We start from the raw sequence: 16,384 nt of genomic DNA, 5'->3' as shown, positions 1-16,384 counted from the left end.
AGCTCCTGTTGCTCCACATGCTTGCCAGCTCCACTACGTACTATTTGAGTGGCAAAAATACCTTAAATTTTTTTTCTACATAAATAGATTTATTGGTAAAGTGATGTAAAGCGGTTCAGAGGTAAATTATTTGGGAGTTTCCTTTGTAAGTGAGCTACAAACTTGAATTTCCAAAACTTTGTGAAAATTAGATTTATTTTTTTAAAGATTTTATTTATTCATGAGAGATACAGAGAGAGAGGCAGAGGGAGAAGCAGGCTCCATGCAGGGAGCCTGAGGCGGGACTCAATCCCAGGACCCCGGGATCACAACGTGAGCCAAAGGCAGACACTCAACCACTGAGCCACCAGGCGTCCCGAAAATTAGATTTAGAAATAAAATGTAGTTTAATTGATTTGGCTCCAACTAGTATGTGAAAATACTTTTTATTCTTATAACAAACATAATGTTGACAGATTAAGAAGGACCAGAAAGAACTAGGTTTTGAGTATACCTGTAGATGGAATAATGAAACATTTAAAGGAACATTTTGGGAAGTTTATTAGTCATTGTGGATTAAATGACAATGATTTGTTGCTCTACATCATTTGGGAAAAAATAGGACATTAGGTCGCTAATGTTTGTCTATTTGTAAGATGAGCCCAAGTCATAAGTTATGTCTACAATGCTGTCCTTACTCACTTGAAATGCCCTTTAATATCCTAGCAGGAAAGCTCCTATTCAATTACTTAAGAACACTTAAACTTCATAAATTATGAGCTGTTTGAACAGGTTGATTCAATTAAGCATATAAAAAAACCCCATATAGCTATTGTCATAAAATTCCTTAAGATTATGTAAAAGCCACATGATCTTCCTGAGGTAGGACTGAAACACAAGCAGAGCTGTTTTCTTTCTACTGTGTGTTATTAAGTTTAATTGCTTCATTCTCGTGATTGCTTTTGAAAGAGAAGGAATCAATCAAGCTTTCACCAAAAGCGGATGCCATTGCATTATGTATGAGGTTGGCAAGGGAAGAGAGACCTGTGACCTAGAAGGAAATCAGGATCTAAAGCACTTACAAATGAGAGGCTCTCATGTGTCCACGTCTCCTTTGTCAAGGGCCATGCTGCCTTTGAACATGAACTTCAACATTATTCACTTCATATAAGTTTCTTGAGTTTTTTCTCTAAGACAGGGCAGTCCCTTGAATGTGAAGATGATGCTACTGATACATGACAAAAATATAAAGACACACTTTCCCCAAGAGTGCTGAAAAGACCCTGTCTACACCGCCTCCTCATAGTCGCTTGGGAATTCACAGCATTCCTTTTTGAGATAGCAAAGCAGGATTAAGAGTTGATGATAGAAGAAACTTATCCTCTGTTTGAAACTCCTAACTCCTGGGGGCAGGCTCTTAGTCTCATTCGTACTGGCACCCAACAAGCTGAGTGAATTGGCCTAGATTCTTTTTTTTTTTTTTTTCAGCTTGTTTGTTTTTAAATATTCTCTACACCCAATGTGGGGCTCAAACTCACAGCTCCAAGATCAAGTGTTACATGCTCTACCGACTAAGCCAGCCAGGTGCCCCTGCCATTGATGGAGTTTTAAAACCATGTTATAACTCATCTTACCTCCAGCATAGTCCAGAGCTGTTTCTTACCTTGAAATCCATCCCATTCAACCTGCCAGCAAGACAGGATACATTAATGTGTCATTTGTCATCTTTGCAGGCACAGTTCAGCAGCCAGCAGAAACTTCAGCTGGGAAAGGCAGGATATCTTAGGTGGAGGTGAATCTCTGGAGGAAAAATAAAGAATTTGGTAGAAAAATCATCTTTTATTTTTTTAAAAGATTTATTTATTTAAGTGCGCACACGCACGCAAGAAGAGAGAAAGAGAGGAAGAGAATCTAAAGCAGACTCCCTGCTGAGCGCAGAGCTCCACACAGGGCTCAATGCCCTGACTCTGAGATCATGACGTGAGCAGAAACCAAGAGCAGAAATCAAAGTTGGAGGCCTCACCGACTGAGCCATCCAGGTATTCTGAGAAAGCATTTTTTAATGGAAATTTCTCTAGAGGAATCACATAGTCTACTGACTTGACCGAGATCTGACTCTAATCTTTACACTTCCATGGAAGCCACATGTCACTAACAAACAACTGAAAATGCATTTTTGTATAAAAGAGGCATCTTTGAAAAAAAAAAAAAGAGGCATCTTTGGCGGGGGGGGGGGGCGCGGGGGGAGGGGGCACGGGGGGAGGGGGCGGGCACCTGGGTGGCTCAGTGGTTGAGCATCTGCCTTTGGCAAGATCCCAGAGTCCTGGGATTGAGTCCCACATCGGGCTCCCCACAGGGAGTCTGCTTCTACCTCTGCCTTTGTCTCTGCCTTTCTCTATCTCTCATGAATAAATAAATAAAATCTTAAAAAAAAGGGATTTTTTTTCTTAAGTGTCTAGTTCCATACCCCCCCTTTTTTTAAATATTTATTTGAGAGAGAGAGAGAGAGTGCATGGAAGAGGCCGAGGGAGAAGTAGAGCAGGGAGCCTGATGTGGGACCTGATTGCAGAATCGACTGAACCACCCAGGTACACACCCCCCTCCATTAATATTTAAAGCATGTGTTTAATGTCAGCTGTCACCAGTGCTTTAACAGATTTTGGTCATCATTTGAGTCCACTTTTTTATGCCAGGTAAGCATGTTGCTAGAACAGAAGGATAGGAGCAAGTGCTGGGTGGGGAGCTCCTCCTGCAATTCCGCTGAAAAATCTATTATTAATATCACATTAACAGCTCAGCATTTGGTTAATCTCTTAATTAGAAGGCACTAGGCATTAAAGACAAGCTGACCCAAATAAGGTTGGCTGTCAGGTGCTGAATTATCTGCATCCACGTGCTACAGAATTTCCCAGTGGTTGCCTCTGCTGGCTCGCGGGGTCTCTGCCAGTAAAGCGAGAAAGGCTTGTATGCTTCTGGTGCCACTCAGAAGGCAAGGGCAAGTGGAAGAATCTGTGGAGTGTGAGAGACTTCAGCAGTGCTGCGGGAGGGCAGTAAGGTTCCAAACAGATACCCTGCCTCTGGGGTCAGATGTCTTACTTGTTTTCTGAAGTCAGTAGAAGCATCAAAACTTGGGAACATGCCCTTTCTCTCTGTCCCATTTTTAGGAAGATGTGGAGGAGGACCTTTGTTTTTTTATTTTTATTTTTTTTTAAGATTTTATTTATATATTCATTAGAGACAGAGAGGCAGAGACACAGGCAGAGGGAGAAGCAGTCTCCATGCAGGAAGCCTGATGTGGGACTCGATCCCGGGACCCCAGGATCACACCCAAGCCAAAGGCAGATGTGCAGCCACCCAGCCAGCCAGGCGCCCCTAGAGGAAGACGTTTAGAAAGGATTCATTCTCCTTCTCTCTCTCTTTTAAAAGATTTTATTTATTTATTTTAGGTGAGGGGAGGAGCAGAGGGAGAGGGACTAGCAGACTCTGTTGAATGCGGAGCCAGATGCAGGGCTCGACCTCACAACCCTGAGATCATGACCTGAGCCAAAACCGTGAAGAGAGTCGGATGCTCAAACAACTGAGCCACCCGGGGGCCCCGCAAGTGTTCTCTTTTGCATGATTTTATATTGAACTGAATAAGTAAACTGAGCAACCAAGTTCCCCACAAAAACTTGCATGCTACAGTTGGGAGTCTTGTGTTACCATCACTTGTAACGAATGATCATGGACCAAGTGGTTGCCAGGCATCCATTTGTCAGCCACAGTTCTCTAGGTCAGAAGTCCTGGGAGGCTTCAGGCCCAAATCAAGGGATCGGCCGGGCTGTGCTCTGATCTGGAGGCCCCAAGGAAGATTCTCTTTCCAGCTCTCTCAGATTGTTCGCAGAATTCAGGTCCTTGCAGTTGTGGGACAAAGGACCCCACTTCCTTGCTGGCTGTCAGCCAGGGGCTATACCAGTCTTGGAGGCCCTCTCTCCCTTCAAACCAGCAACCTGTGGCATCCATTCCTTGAGTTGTTGATCCCCCTGCCTTCTCCTGCTTCCTGATGGAGACATCTCTGTGATTTTAAAGGGCCCATTAGGGGGATTAGGTGCATCTGGATAATCCCCTGTTTCCATTTAATGTAATCTGATCACAGGAGGGATGGCTCATCCCAGTCAGAACTCCAACCCGTACTCAGAGGGGAGGGGGTGATCCCGGGGCGAGGTTCATGGCTGGTCCTAGAATTCTCCCTCCCCTAAGTGTCAAAATCTATTCTCTCTCAAAGGATGGTAAAGAGAAGAGACCAGTCAGGCACACCTTGCAGGGCATCAGTCCAGTACCTCCTTTTCAATCTTCTTGCTGTGAGGACTGGAAAAGGTGAGATGGATTATCTTGCTGCCCTAGGTGAAATACTCTACCTGGGGCTGAAGAGGCTGGTGGGTCTCATCTTCCCACTTGCTTGTGTTCCTCTCTCTCTCTCTCTCTCTCTCTCTCTTTTTTTTTTTTATTGTGTTCCTCTCTTAAAGCCAGGTCAGACTTTCAGAAAGTGAATGTATTTCCTGTTATTCTCTTTCCCCATCTGTGAGATACCGCATTCCCGCATGTCCCTTGGGGGACAGGGAGAGAATAAAAATTTTTTTAAAGATTTTATTTATTTATTCATTAGACAGAGAGAGAGAGAGAGAGAGAGAGAGAGAGGCAGAGACACAGGCAGAGGGAGAAGCAGGCTCCACGCAGGGAGCCCGACGCAGGACTCGATCCTGGGACTCCAGGATCACACCCTGGGCCGAAGGCAGGCGCTCAACTGCTGAGCCACCCAGGCATCCGAAGAATAAAATTTGATTATTAAAAACCAGCAAACATTTATTACATACTTACTCATTCAGGGAAGCTTTACTATGTGCGAAGCACTCTGAGAAGTGCTGGGGATCGAGTGGTGACACATGCAGCCACTGACCTCCCGAGAGTACTAAACACAGTGATAGGGAGAAGCTAAAGCTGTGAGGGACATAAAAGAGGAATGTGTCATCCCCAGAGGGATGATGCAATCACAATATTCTTCTAGAGGTAGTGAGGTCTAGGGTGATGCAAGGGTAAGTGGGAATTTCTTAGATGAAGGCAAGTGTGTGTGAGTGAGTGCTCGGGTGCCCACAGGGAGATTGTCGCCAGTAGAGGGAACAGCATGGCTTTGTGGTCAGCTTGGATCCCCATAGCCCATGAAGCATGAGCAAACCTAAGATTTGAGGTGACAAGCCGACCTGAGCCGTATCAAAAGGCAGCTGCTTAATTGACTGAGCCATTCAAGCATCACCTTCTGTCTTTTTGAAAAGTTGTGTTAAAATGCATGTGACAAAAAAATTACCATTTTAGTTATTTAGAAGTGTTCAATTCAGGACCCTGGGTGGCTCAGCAGTTTGGTGCTGCCTTCAGCCCAGGGCGTGATCCTGGAGTCCAGGGATCGAGTCCCAAATCAGGCTCCCTGCATGGAGCCTGCTTCTCCTTCTACCTGTGTCTACCTCTCTCTCTGTGTGTCTCTCATAAATAAATAAATAAAATCTTAAAAATAAAGGTGTTCAATTCAGTGGCATTAAATACATCTGCAACTACTTAGTGTGCAAACAACACCACCATTGTTACAAACTTTTTCATCACCCAGATGGAAATCCCTGACCAATTAAGTAGTCACTTCTTATCTCCCCCTCTCCCCAGCCTATGGCAACTGCTTATCTGCATTCTATTTCTGTGGATTTGCCTATTGTGGACATTTCTTATCAACGGAATCATACAGTACATGGCCTTTTGTGTCTGCCTTTTTTCACATCACTTAATTTTTTTAATGAATTAACTTTTTAAGTAATCTCTACATCCAGAGGGAGAGGGGGGCTCAAACTCACAACCCCGAGATCAAGAGTTGTACACTTCACTGACTGAGCCACCAGGTGCCCCACCTCACACAATTGTTTAAGGTTCATCTGTGATGTAGCACTATTCCATTCCATTTTATGGCTGAATAATATTCCATCGTATGATATATCACAAATTGTTTATCCATTCACCCACAGATGGGTGAATCCAATGATTGTTTCCATCTTTTGGCTTTGTGAATAGTGCTGCCGTAAACATTTGTGTACAGGTCCCCCCCCCCCCCCCCGGGACATCTGTTTTCAAATTTTTTTTTTTTTTAGGATTTTATTTATTTAATCCATGAGACACACACAGAGAGAGAGAGAGAGACAGAGAGACAGAGAGAGACAGAGACAGAAACACAGGCAGAGGCAGAGGGAGAAGAAGGCTCCATGCAGGAAGCCTGAGCCAAAGGCAGACGCTCAACTGCTAAGCCACCCAGGCGTCCCTGTTCTCAATTCTTTTGGGTATATACCTAGGAATAGAATTATTAGGGGCATGTTTCACTTCTTGACGAATCACCAAACTTTTGCCACAGCGACAGCACCGTTTTACATTCCCACCAATACCCGAGGGTTCCAATTGCTCCACAACCCTGTCTTTTTTTTTTTTTTTTAACCCTGTCTTTTTTGACCCTGGCTATACCACCCACAGTTATTAAACCTTGGCAAGTCCTCAACTTCTCTGTACCTCAGTTCTTTCATCTGTAAAAGGATGAAAACCATGGTGCGTCCTTTGCCAGGTTGTTATGAGGACTTTTTTAAAAAAAGATTTTATTTATTTATTTACTCGTGAGAGACACAGAGAAAGAGGCAGAGACATAGGGAGAGAGAGAAGCAGGTTCCCTGCAGGGAGCCCCATGCGGGACTCGATGCTAAGACCCCAGGATCACAACCTGAGCCAAAGGCAGATGCTCAACTACTGAGCCACCCAGGTGCTCCTGCTGTGAGGATTACACTTAGTCAATATGTATACATTTTGTTAATATATATAGAGGTCAGGGTTTGGCATGAATTGGTTGAACCATGTGAAATTGCCAATTGGCTGCTAATTGGTGTAGAGAAAAGGTAATTTTACATGACTTAAGCTAATAGCAAGTAGTGTATGGCAGTTTGTTTTAATTAAGTAAGGTCCGGGGAAACATAGTTCATCTTTTGCTTAAGACTAACAGGGCCCGGGATCCCTGGGTGGCGCAGCGGTTTGGCGCCTGCCTTTGGCCCGGGGCGTGATCCTGGAGACCCGGGATCGAATCCCACGTCGGGCTCCCGGTGCATGGGGCCTGCTTCTCCCTCTGCCTGTGTCTCTGCCTCTCTCTCTCTCTCTCTCTCTATCAAAAATGAATAAAAAAATTAAAAAAAAAGACTCACAGGGCCCTCATTAAAGGGTTTCAAATAGGGCAGTAGCATGATGACACACAGCAAATAGATTGAAAGGTTGGTGGGGGAAAATTGGGGGGAAAAAGGAAGTGAAGGTAACTGCATGCAGTCAGTGTGGAGATTGGTGCAGGAATCTGGGTGAGCTGTAACAGTGAAACTAAGTAGATATGATCAAGAGAGCTTTAGAAGGTAAAATGGACAGGAGGGTATACTGATCAGATGTGAGCGTATACTGACTGCCTCTGTGGACTTTATTTCTGAAATGCAAATACTCTTACTCAAACATCGTTAGTTCGCTCCATCTCCCTTATCATGTCAGCAGTCCAAAGTACCATCATCTCTCAAGCAGCCTGCTGTAATGATCTCCTAATCAATTTTCCATATCGATTATTATTTGCATTCCCAGGGTTCTCTCCATTTTTTCCCAATCCAATTTCCATCTTGCAAAGTGTTATTAAGAAAGTACCCAAGGGGGCACTGGGTGGCTCAGGCAGTTGAGCATCTGCCTTTGGCTCAGGTCGTGATCTCAGGGTCCTGGGATTGAGCCCCTGCATCGGTCTCCCTGCTCAGGAGGTTGTCTGCTTCTCCCTCTCCTTCTGTCACTCTTCTTACCTGTGTGCTCTCTCTCAAATAAATAAACAAAATATTAAAAAAGAAAAAAGAAAGTACATTGGGGTGCCTGAGCGGCTCAGTCGGTTGGGTGTCCTACTCTTGATTTTGGTGGGGCTCCCGATCTCAGGATGCTGGGATCAAGCCCTGCATTGGGTTCCATGCTCAGCATGAAGTCTGCTTGTCCCTCTCCCTCTGCTCCTCCCCCTACTCATGCTCTGTCTCACTCTCTAAAATAAATAATAACAATTTTAAAAAAGTACTTCAGATATACAGGAAAGAAAAAGAATGTTGTACATTCATGTATCTAGCTCATATATTAAAACTTAAAAATCCATATGTCTATGTCCCTCTTGTAACCCTCCCCAGACATAGTCTTTTCTCCCCATTCCATCTGTAATTAAATGTTACAGAGAGGTAACTACCACCCTGATTTTGGTATTTGTCATTTTCTCACACCTGAATGCTTTTACATTTACATGTGTCCATATGTGTTTGCATATATATTTTCTTGAATATTTTATTGCTTCAGGTAGAAGAAATCACATCGTGTGTATTCTTTTGTCACCGTCCCCCACCCCCACCCCACTTACACCCAAATCAGTGTGAAGTCTTCATGCTGAAACATGTTGTCCTACTGCATTGATTTTCAGCGCAGAGAAATCTTAATTGTATGAGTCTACAGAAATGACAGTTATCTCTTCAAAAGGCAAATCCAATCATGTCAATCTCCTGCTTAAAATACCTCAGCAATTTTCTACTGCTCTGAGGCTGAAGACTACAATCAGGCCTGGCTTGATTTCAAGCTCCTTCTAGAGCCAGTGCCTCATCTTAAGCCTCTTGTTTTCCCCTTCTATTTACTGACTCCACTCGTTCTTCACATCTCAGCTCAAATTTCCTTCCTTGAGAAAGTCTGCCCCACCACCTCCACCACACCTATAGGTCACTTCTCTTGTATGCTTTCATAACACAGCAATCTTTCTCAGGACGCCTGCATGGCTCAGTCAGTTGAGCGTCTGCTTCTTTTTTTTTTTTTTTAATTTTTATTTATTTATGATAGTCACACACAGAGAGACAGAGAGAGAGAGAGAGAGAGAGAGAGAGAGAGAGAGGCAGAGACATAGGCAGAGGGAGAAGAAGGCTCCATGCACCCGGAGCCCGACATGGGATTCGATCCCGGGTCTCCAGGATTGCGCCCTGGGCCAAAGGCAGGCGCCAAACCGCTGTGCCACCCAGGGATCCCCGAGCGTCTGCTTCTTGATTTAGGCTCAGGTCATGATCTCAGGGTCATGGGATGGAGCCCCATGTCAGGTTTCCTGCTCAGTGGGGAGTCTGCTTGAGACTCTCTCTCCCTCTCCATCTGTCCCTGCCTCTGCTCTCTCTGAATAAATAATTCTTTAAAAAAGAAAACAAAACACAGTAATCTTTTCTTTATAGAACCTACCAGAACAAATAATCATGATTTAATTAATATTAGTCTCTTCCACACCAAACTTCAAACTCATGGAAGCCATACCTATTTTTGCCCATAATTGCATCTCCAAGAGCCATGCAGAGTGCTTGGCACTTAGTAAGAGTTCAATAAAATTTGGCTAAATGAATGAAAAGAGAAATAGGTACTGGAAGTCTTTTCCTGCCTAGTAGGTATATTCTCCCATTTAATTCTACTGAATTAAAACTTATTAAATACTGCCAAAAGAAAAATTTCCATGATTTGCTAATCTAGTAGGTTTTCACTCAGTGATGCACGAATTTGGGCAGCATCCAATCTAGCAGATAGAAAGGAGCTCTGAAGAGCCATAGAAGGTGAGAGATTTTTATAGACCAAAGCAGAAAAGAACAGGAAATTATACTAGGCCCTTGCTGATTGGTTAAAGCAAGACTACTTTGGGGGTGCCCAGCTGGCTCAGTTGGTGTGGTGGCACATGTGACTCTTGATCTCAGAGTTGTTAGTTCAAGACTCACTTTAGGTGTAGAGATTACTTAAAATAAAACCTTCGGAAAAAAAGAAGCAGGATAATTTTCCTTACATGGAATAAAGGGAACTTTAGCACTGGGCTAGGTAACTGCTGAGCAGCTGAGTGCTCCTTGGTTGACCTGGGCCCTCTCCTCCTGCAGAGCTGAGCATAGAAACTTACTAAGTTTCGCTTTGTCGCTAGAGGGCTTAGCATGAGCAACTCCATCTTGGACCTACTTTGCATTATTTTAACTACACATATTCCAGAATTTAATTTTAGACCATGACGGGGTAGCTGGAACTAGACACACCCTCCCTCTGTGAACAACTAGAAAACTGGACAAATTATTTAAAACAACTCTTTCTGACATTGAACAAACACTGCAGGACGGATCCCTGAGGGCAGGAAAACAAATGAAGTGAGTCCTACTCTGCCCCAGGGGGTATTTTTCTGGCTGATGGTGCCAGGAGGGAGATCCTAAGGCAGAGATGGCCCTGGACTCAGAAGGAAAAAGAAAAAAGGTCCAAAGAACAGATAAGACAATAGTAAACAAACAGTAAGATGGTGGATTTAAACCATATTGATAATCACATTTAAATGCTGACCATCAGGGATGCCTGGGTGGCTCAGTGGTTGAGCATCTATCTGCCTTTGGCTCAGGGCATGATCCTGGGGTCCTCAGATCGAGTCCTGCATCAGGCTCCTCACAGGGAGCCTGATTCTCCTTCTGCCTATGTCTCTGCCTCTCTCTCTGTGTCTCTCATGAATAAATAAATAAAAGCATTAAAAAAAAGATTTTATTTATTTGATACAGAGAGAGAGAGAGAGAGAGAGAGAGCGCACAAGCAGAGGAGCAGCAGGAGAAGGAGAGGGAGAAGCAGGCTACCTGTCCAGCAGAGAGTCCGATGTGGGGCTCCAACCCAGGGCCCTGGGATTATGACCTGAGCAGAAGGCAGGTTTTTTTTTTTTCCTCTACAATAGAATTAAATTAGAAATTAATTACAAAAGTTATCCTGAAAACCCCTAAATATCTGATAATTAAACAACATTCTTTTTCTTTTTTTAAATAGGGTCCACACCCAATGTGGGGCTCAAACTCAGGACCCCAAGATCAAGAGTTGCAGGCTCTACCAACTGAGCCAGCCAGACGTTCCAACAGCACACTGTTTCATAAAAGTCAGAGAGGAAGTTGCAAAGGCAATGAGAGAATATTTAGAAATGAAACACAGTATATCAAACATAATCAACTAAATGGATAAACCTGTAATCAGACTGATTAAAAAAGAGGGACTATACAAATTACCAACATCAGGTATAAAAGAGGGTCATCTCTGAACATTCCTGGAGGGCTAATAAGGAAGTAGTATGAACAATTTTATGCCAATCAATGAAATGAGTAAATCTGTTGAGGACATAAGTTACCAAAATTATCTCAAAAAGAAACGGAAAATTTGAAGAGTCTTATATCTATTAATTGCTCATTTTTAAAATATTTTTTATTTATTCATTTGAGAGAGAGCATGAGCAAGAGCATGAGCAGGAGGGAGGGCCCAGAAGGGGTGGGAGAAGCTGCTCCCTATTGAGCAGGGAGCATGATGCAGGGCTCCATCCCAGGACCCCTGGGATCATGACCTGAGCTGAAGGCAGATGCTTAGCTGACTGAGCCACCCAGGTACCCCTTCTATCTATTAATTAAATGGAATTTATATGTACATATTTTTCCATAAAGTGAACTTCAGTCTTATATGGATTCACTGGTGAATCCCATCAAACATTTAAGGAAGAAATGATATACCAATTCTTTCAGAAAATAGAGGAAAGAACCCTTCCAACTCATTTTATGAAATCATTATCCACCAATAATGATAAAGTCATTATAGGAAAAGATTAATGTTGCTCATGAAGGATGGACACAAAAATCCTTAACATTAGCCAATCGAACCCTGAAACAGAAATGCAAAGGACACAGACTAGCCAAAACAAACTTGAAAATAAGGAACAAAGATGAGAGGTCTGCACTGATTTGAAGACAGTTATCCAGGCAACATGGGACTCGAGAATCTATATGAAAACAAAAACAAAACCCCCAAAATGATTCTGTTAATCAGCTAAGTTCAAGAAATACGGTTTAGGCAACATGGATAGTCAAGCACATTTTAAGGGTTTTCTTTATTTTTACAATATTTTTAGTAATCTCTATACCCAACATGGGCTTGAACTCACCATCCTGAGATCAAGAGGCTTGTGTTCTTCCAACTGAGCCAGCCAGGTGCCTGAGGCACATTTTAAAATTTGATTTTAACCAGTATATTCTTTGGGTTTCTCGGACATTTTACAAAGCTGCTAAGTGAACTCTGTCCTTGAGTGCCCTTGACCTTCATTATTATTTTAGCCTTCACACTGATCCACCTTCCGGTCCTTGCTCCCTTCTGCCTCCAATCCTCATATTTATATTCTTATTATTGTTTCCAGAGTTTTACCTTCTTTACTTCCCTTTTCTTTTGGATTTCTTCTACTTCTGTAAAAGGAGGTAAAGGGACCAGAGTTCCTACATTGTTTCCACAAAGTGTATGTGTTGATACTCCTTTTGGTTCACAGTAATCTTATGAGAATGGATTACTGTCACTTGGAAAGCAACCACAGACCTGTAAGTTTTCTGGAACGCTGGCCCAGATACTTAAGGTCGAAGCCTAGAGCCTCTTCAGACCTGAGGATTTGGGAGCAAGATAGATTCGTGCTATTATCTTTTAAAAATTTGGTTAGTGTTGATTTAAAAATAGAACTCTGCACAATGTCTATACTATGTCTTAAGAGGAGTCCCATCAGCAATCAAATAAACCAAATCACAGGAAACTCCAAGGAGGGGATCCCTGGGTGGCGCAGCAGTTTGGCGCCTGCCTTTGGCCCAGGGCGCGATCCTGGAGACCCGTGATCGAATCCCACGTCGGGCTCCCGGTGCATGGGGCCTGCTTCTCCCTCTGCCTCTCTCTCTCTTTCTCTCTCTGTGACTATCATAAATAAATAAAAATTTAAATAAAATTAAAAAAAAAAAAAAGAAACTCCCAGGAGAACTTACGCTGTATGTTGCTGTTCCTGAGATTTCCTTGGAGATGATACACTGACTGTCAAAACCCACTGGACCAATTTACAAATAACTTTCTACTTAGTGTCCTCAGGCATGACTTCTTTTTGGCACACTGATTAGCTTTCCTCTGAATCAGGTTCCTCACGATTTTGATCTGAGCCTGTCCCTGTAGTAATTACCACCTGGCTTCACTGACTAAGCTTTGGTCAGGCAACGGAGGGTGTGCTGGAGTTTGTCCTCTTAGAAGTAAAGTGAAACGTAACAGACCGCAAGTAACAGTATTTTCCAAAATGATTTATTTATGGTTCTTTATACTTGGCTTTGAGTCAATCTTGAGAACGTTTTATGGCTAAGACTTGGAGGTCACTTGGGGGCAGGAGGCCTCCTCAAGGTGCTCTTAATAGACTAGTTTATCTCCTGTTTCAGGTCCAATGAGAACTCAAAAATGGAAATTTATGTTCTGTTCTTTATTCTAAAACTAAGATGTGATTACCTGCCAAAGAAATTTCAGAGAATGTAGAATCCTTAAAGAATTTCCAGAATTAACATTACCATGCATATCGGGTTTTTCTGTGAGTATATAGGATCCTTATCTTTTTAGCAGAATGGGATCTTGTGAAACACATCATACTCTTTTTACTAAATATACAGTGAACAGGATTACCGCGCGATAAGTGGCTGCATAGGAGGGGTCTTCTCTATTTTATTTAATCAATTCCGTAACAATAACAAACAACAATAACAACAAATCAATTTCGTACAGGTGGACGTGTAGGTCGTGGAGTATTTTTTGCAACTTGGCTCATTTATTTAACATTCACTTCAACTCCCTTTCACTGACTGCCCTGCTCTATTTTAAAAACAGGAAAGATAAACACATGCTTTCCCAGACACCCTTACGGGTTGGGTGGCCATATCATTTGGTTCTGGCCAATGAGATAGAAATGGAAGAGGCTGATACCACCTTCTGGGCTTCCTGCTTTGGACGTGGCCCACTTGAGGTAGTCACTACTCATGGCAGGGCAGGAAGAGAGGAATTGGACTCCCTCACTGCCCTCCTGCCATGGGCTCCCTGCTGTCTGGTTGCTTATGGCATGAGATAAATTATTGAAAGCATTTATGAAACAAACGTTCAAGTGCCTCTGGATGCTCACTAGACTAGATTATTTCTCTAAAATATTCTCCCAGAAGTAGCACTGCTGGGTCAAAGAGTATGTGTCTTTAATGCTTCGTGTGAAAGCCTTTATCAACTGACACTCTCAACAACCCTATGTGAGTATATCATTTTCCCCCACCCTGCTAACTGTGGATATTATCACTTTTTAAAAAGAAGCACAGCTTCATTGAGGTATCACTGATATACAAAGAAGTGAGTGTATTTAATAGGCATAGTTTGATGAGTTTGGACATATGAACACCTGTGAAACCATCATCAATCAAAGTAATAAAGATACCTAATACCTCCCAGTGTCCTTGTGTCCTTGTTTTTTGTGTTTTGCTTTTTTTAGATTTTGTCTAGAGAGGGAGAGAGAGAGAGAGAGAGAGAGAGAGAGAGAGCAAGCGCACACACAGCGAGGGGAGCAGGAGAGGGAGAAGCATGCTCCTCACTAAGCAGGGAGCCCGACAAGGAGCTCGATCTCAGGACTCCAGGATCATGACCTGAGCCAAAGGTGGACATTTTACCAACTGAGTCATCCAGGCGCCCCACATCATGCTTTTTTTGTGTGTGCATGGTAGGAACACCTAACATGAGGTCTACCCTCAAACTTTTTTCCAGCTTTATAGAGATATAATTGACATAAAACACTGTAAGTTTATCTTCTAAATTTTGAAGTGAATAATATCATATTGCATTATCATTTTTTGGGACATGATTTCTGAACTATTGAGTAAAAAAGGATTTTTCATTGTTTTAATTTGTATGTCTTTTATTATCACTTTTAAGGAGCATCTGTCCATGTTTTTTTTTTTTTAATTTTTATTTATTTATGATAGTCACACACAGAGAGAGAGAGAGAGAGGCAGAGACACAGGCAGAGGGAGAAGCAGGCCCCATGCACCGGGAGCCCGACGTGGGATTCGATCCCGGGTCTCCAGGATTGCGCCCTGGGCCAAAGGCAGGAGCCAAACAGCTGCGCCACCCAGGGATCCCTCTGTGCATGTTTATTGGGTGCTTGTGTCTCTTTTATAAATTTCAAGACACATCAGGGCCTTCCTAGAAGACTTTGCTTCCCTTCTCCTTGTTCTTGGACAATTTCAGGGGATATGGCTAGGGGCCAATTTGTCTGAAATGCCAGCAACTCCCATTAAGTCCCTGTCACTTTCCAGTAGGGTTTTATAGGCACGAGCTCTGTCTCAGGCCTGCTCTTCCAGTTTGCAGATGCCTCTATAACCCCAACACAAGGATCTAGGTGAGATATATTACTTCTTTATTTTAAATTTAAAAAAATATTTATTTATTTATTTATTTGAGAGAGAGAGAGAGGGAGGGAGAGAGAAAGAGAGACAGCAAGGGCTAGGATGGACAGAGAATCTGAAGTAGACTCTCCACTGAGAACGGTGCCTAACACAGGGCTCAATCTCATGACCCTGAGATCAGGACCTGAGCTGAAATCAAGAGTGATGCTTTACTGACTGAGCCACCCAGATGCACTAATACATTGCTTCTTAAGAAAAAAGAACTCTGCAGATCTTTGAGCATCAGCTTAGGGCACATATCTAGCAAGTTTCTGGACAGCTTTAGTTGCTACTAAAAATACAAAGGAATGAAATCATTCATTTTCCTGTTAGGTAGAAGTGAACAGACTAAGAGGCAGATAGTAATAATTATAGCCTAATGGCAATTTCTTAAAAGTAATACAAATGTCTGTATATAAATCACACATTTTAAGTAATGTGGAAAATATCATGAATTTTTTCGTGGGTGCTCTTCACTGTGACATGGAATAACATGTCTTTGTTTACCCTTTTTAAAAAAAAAAGATTTTATTTTTAAGTAATCTCTATAGCCAATGTAGGGCTGTAAACCACAACCCTGAGATCAAGAGTCACATGCTCTACCATATGAGCCAGCCCAGTGACCCCAATATCCTTTTTATTTATTTAAAAAATTTTATTTTATTTATTCATGAGAGGCAGAGAGAGAGGGGGGGTGGGCAGAGACACAGGCAGAGGGAGAAGCAGGCTCCAAGCAGGGAGCCTGAAGCAGGGCTCAATCCCCGGTCTCCATGATCATGCCCTGGGCTGAAGGTGGCACTAAACTGGTGGGCCACTGGGGCTGCCCCAATATCCTTTTTTTTTTTTTTTTTTAAAGATTTTATTTATTTATTCATGAGAGACACACAGAGGAGAGAGAGAGGCAGAGATACAGAGGGAGAAGCAGGCCCCATGCAGGGAGCCTGATGTGGGACTTGATTCCGGGACTCCAGGATCACACCCTGGGCCAAAGGCAGGTGCTAAACTGCTGCCAATATCCTTTTTAAATAAAAAGCATT

The sequence above is a fragment of the Nyctereutes procyonoides genome, unplaced genomic scaffold (assembly GCF_905146905.1).
Source record: "Nyctereutes procyonoides isolate TBG_1078 unplaced genomic scaffold, NYPRO_anot_genome, whole genome shotgun sequence".
NCBI lineage: Eukaryota > Metazoa > Chordata > Mammalia > Carnivora > Canidae > Nyctereutes > Nyctereutes procyonoides.
This window is presented reverse-complemented; position numbering follows the sequence as displayed.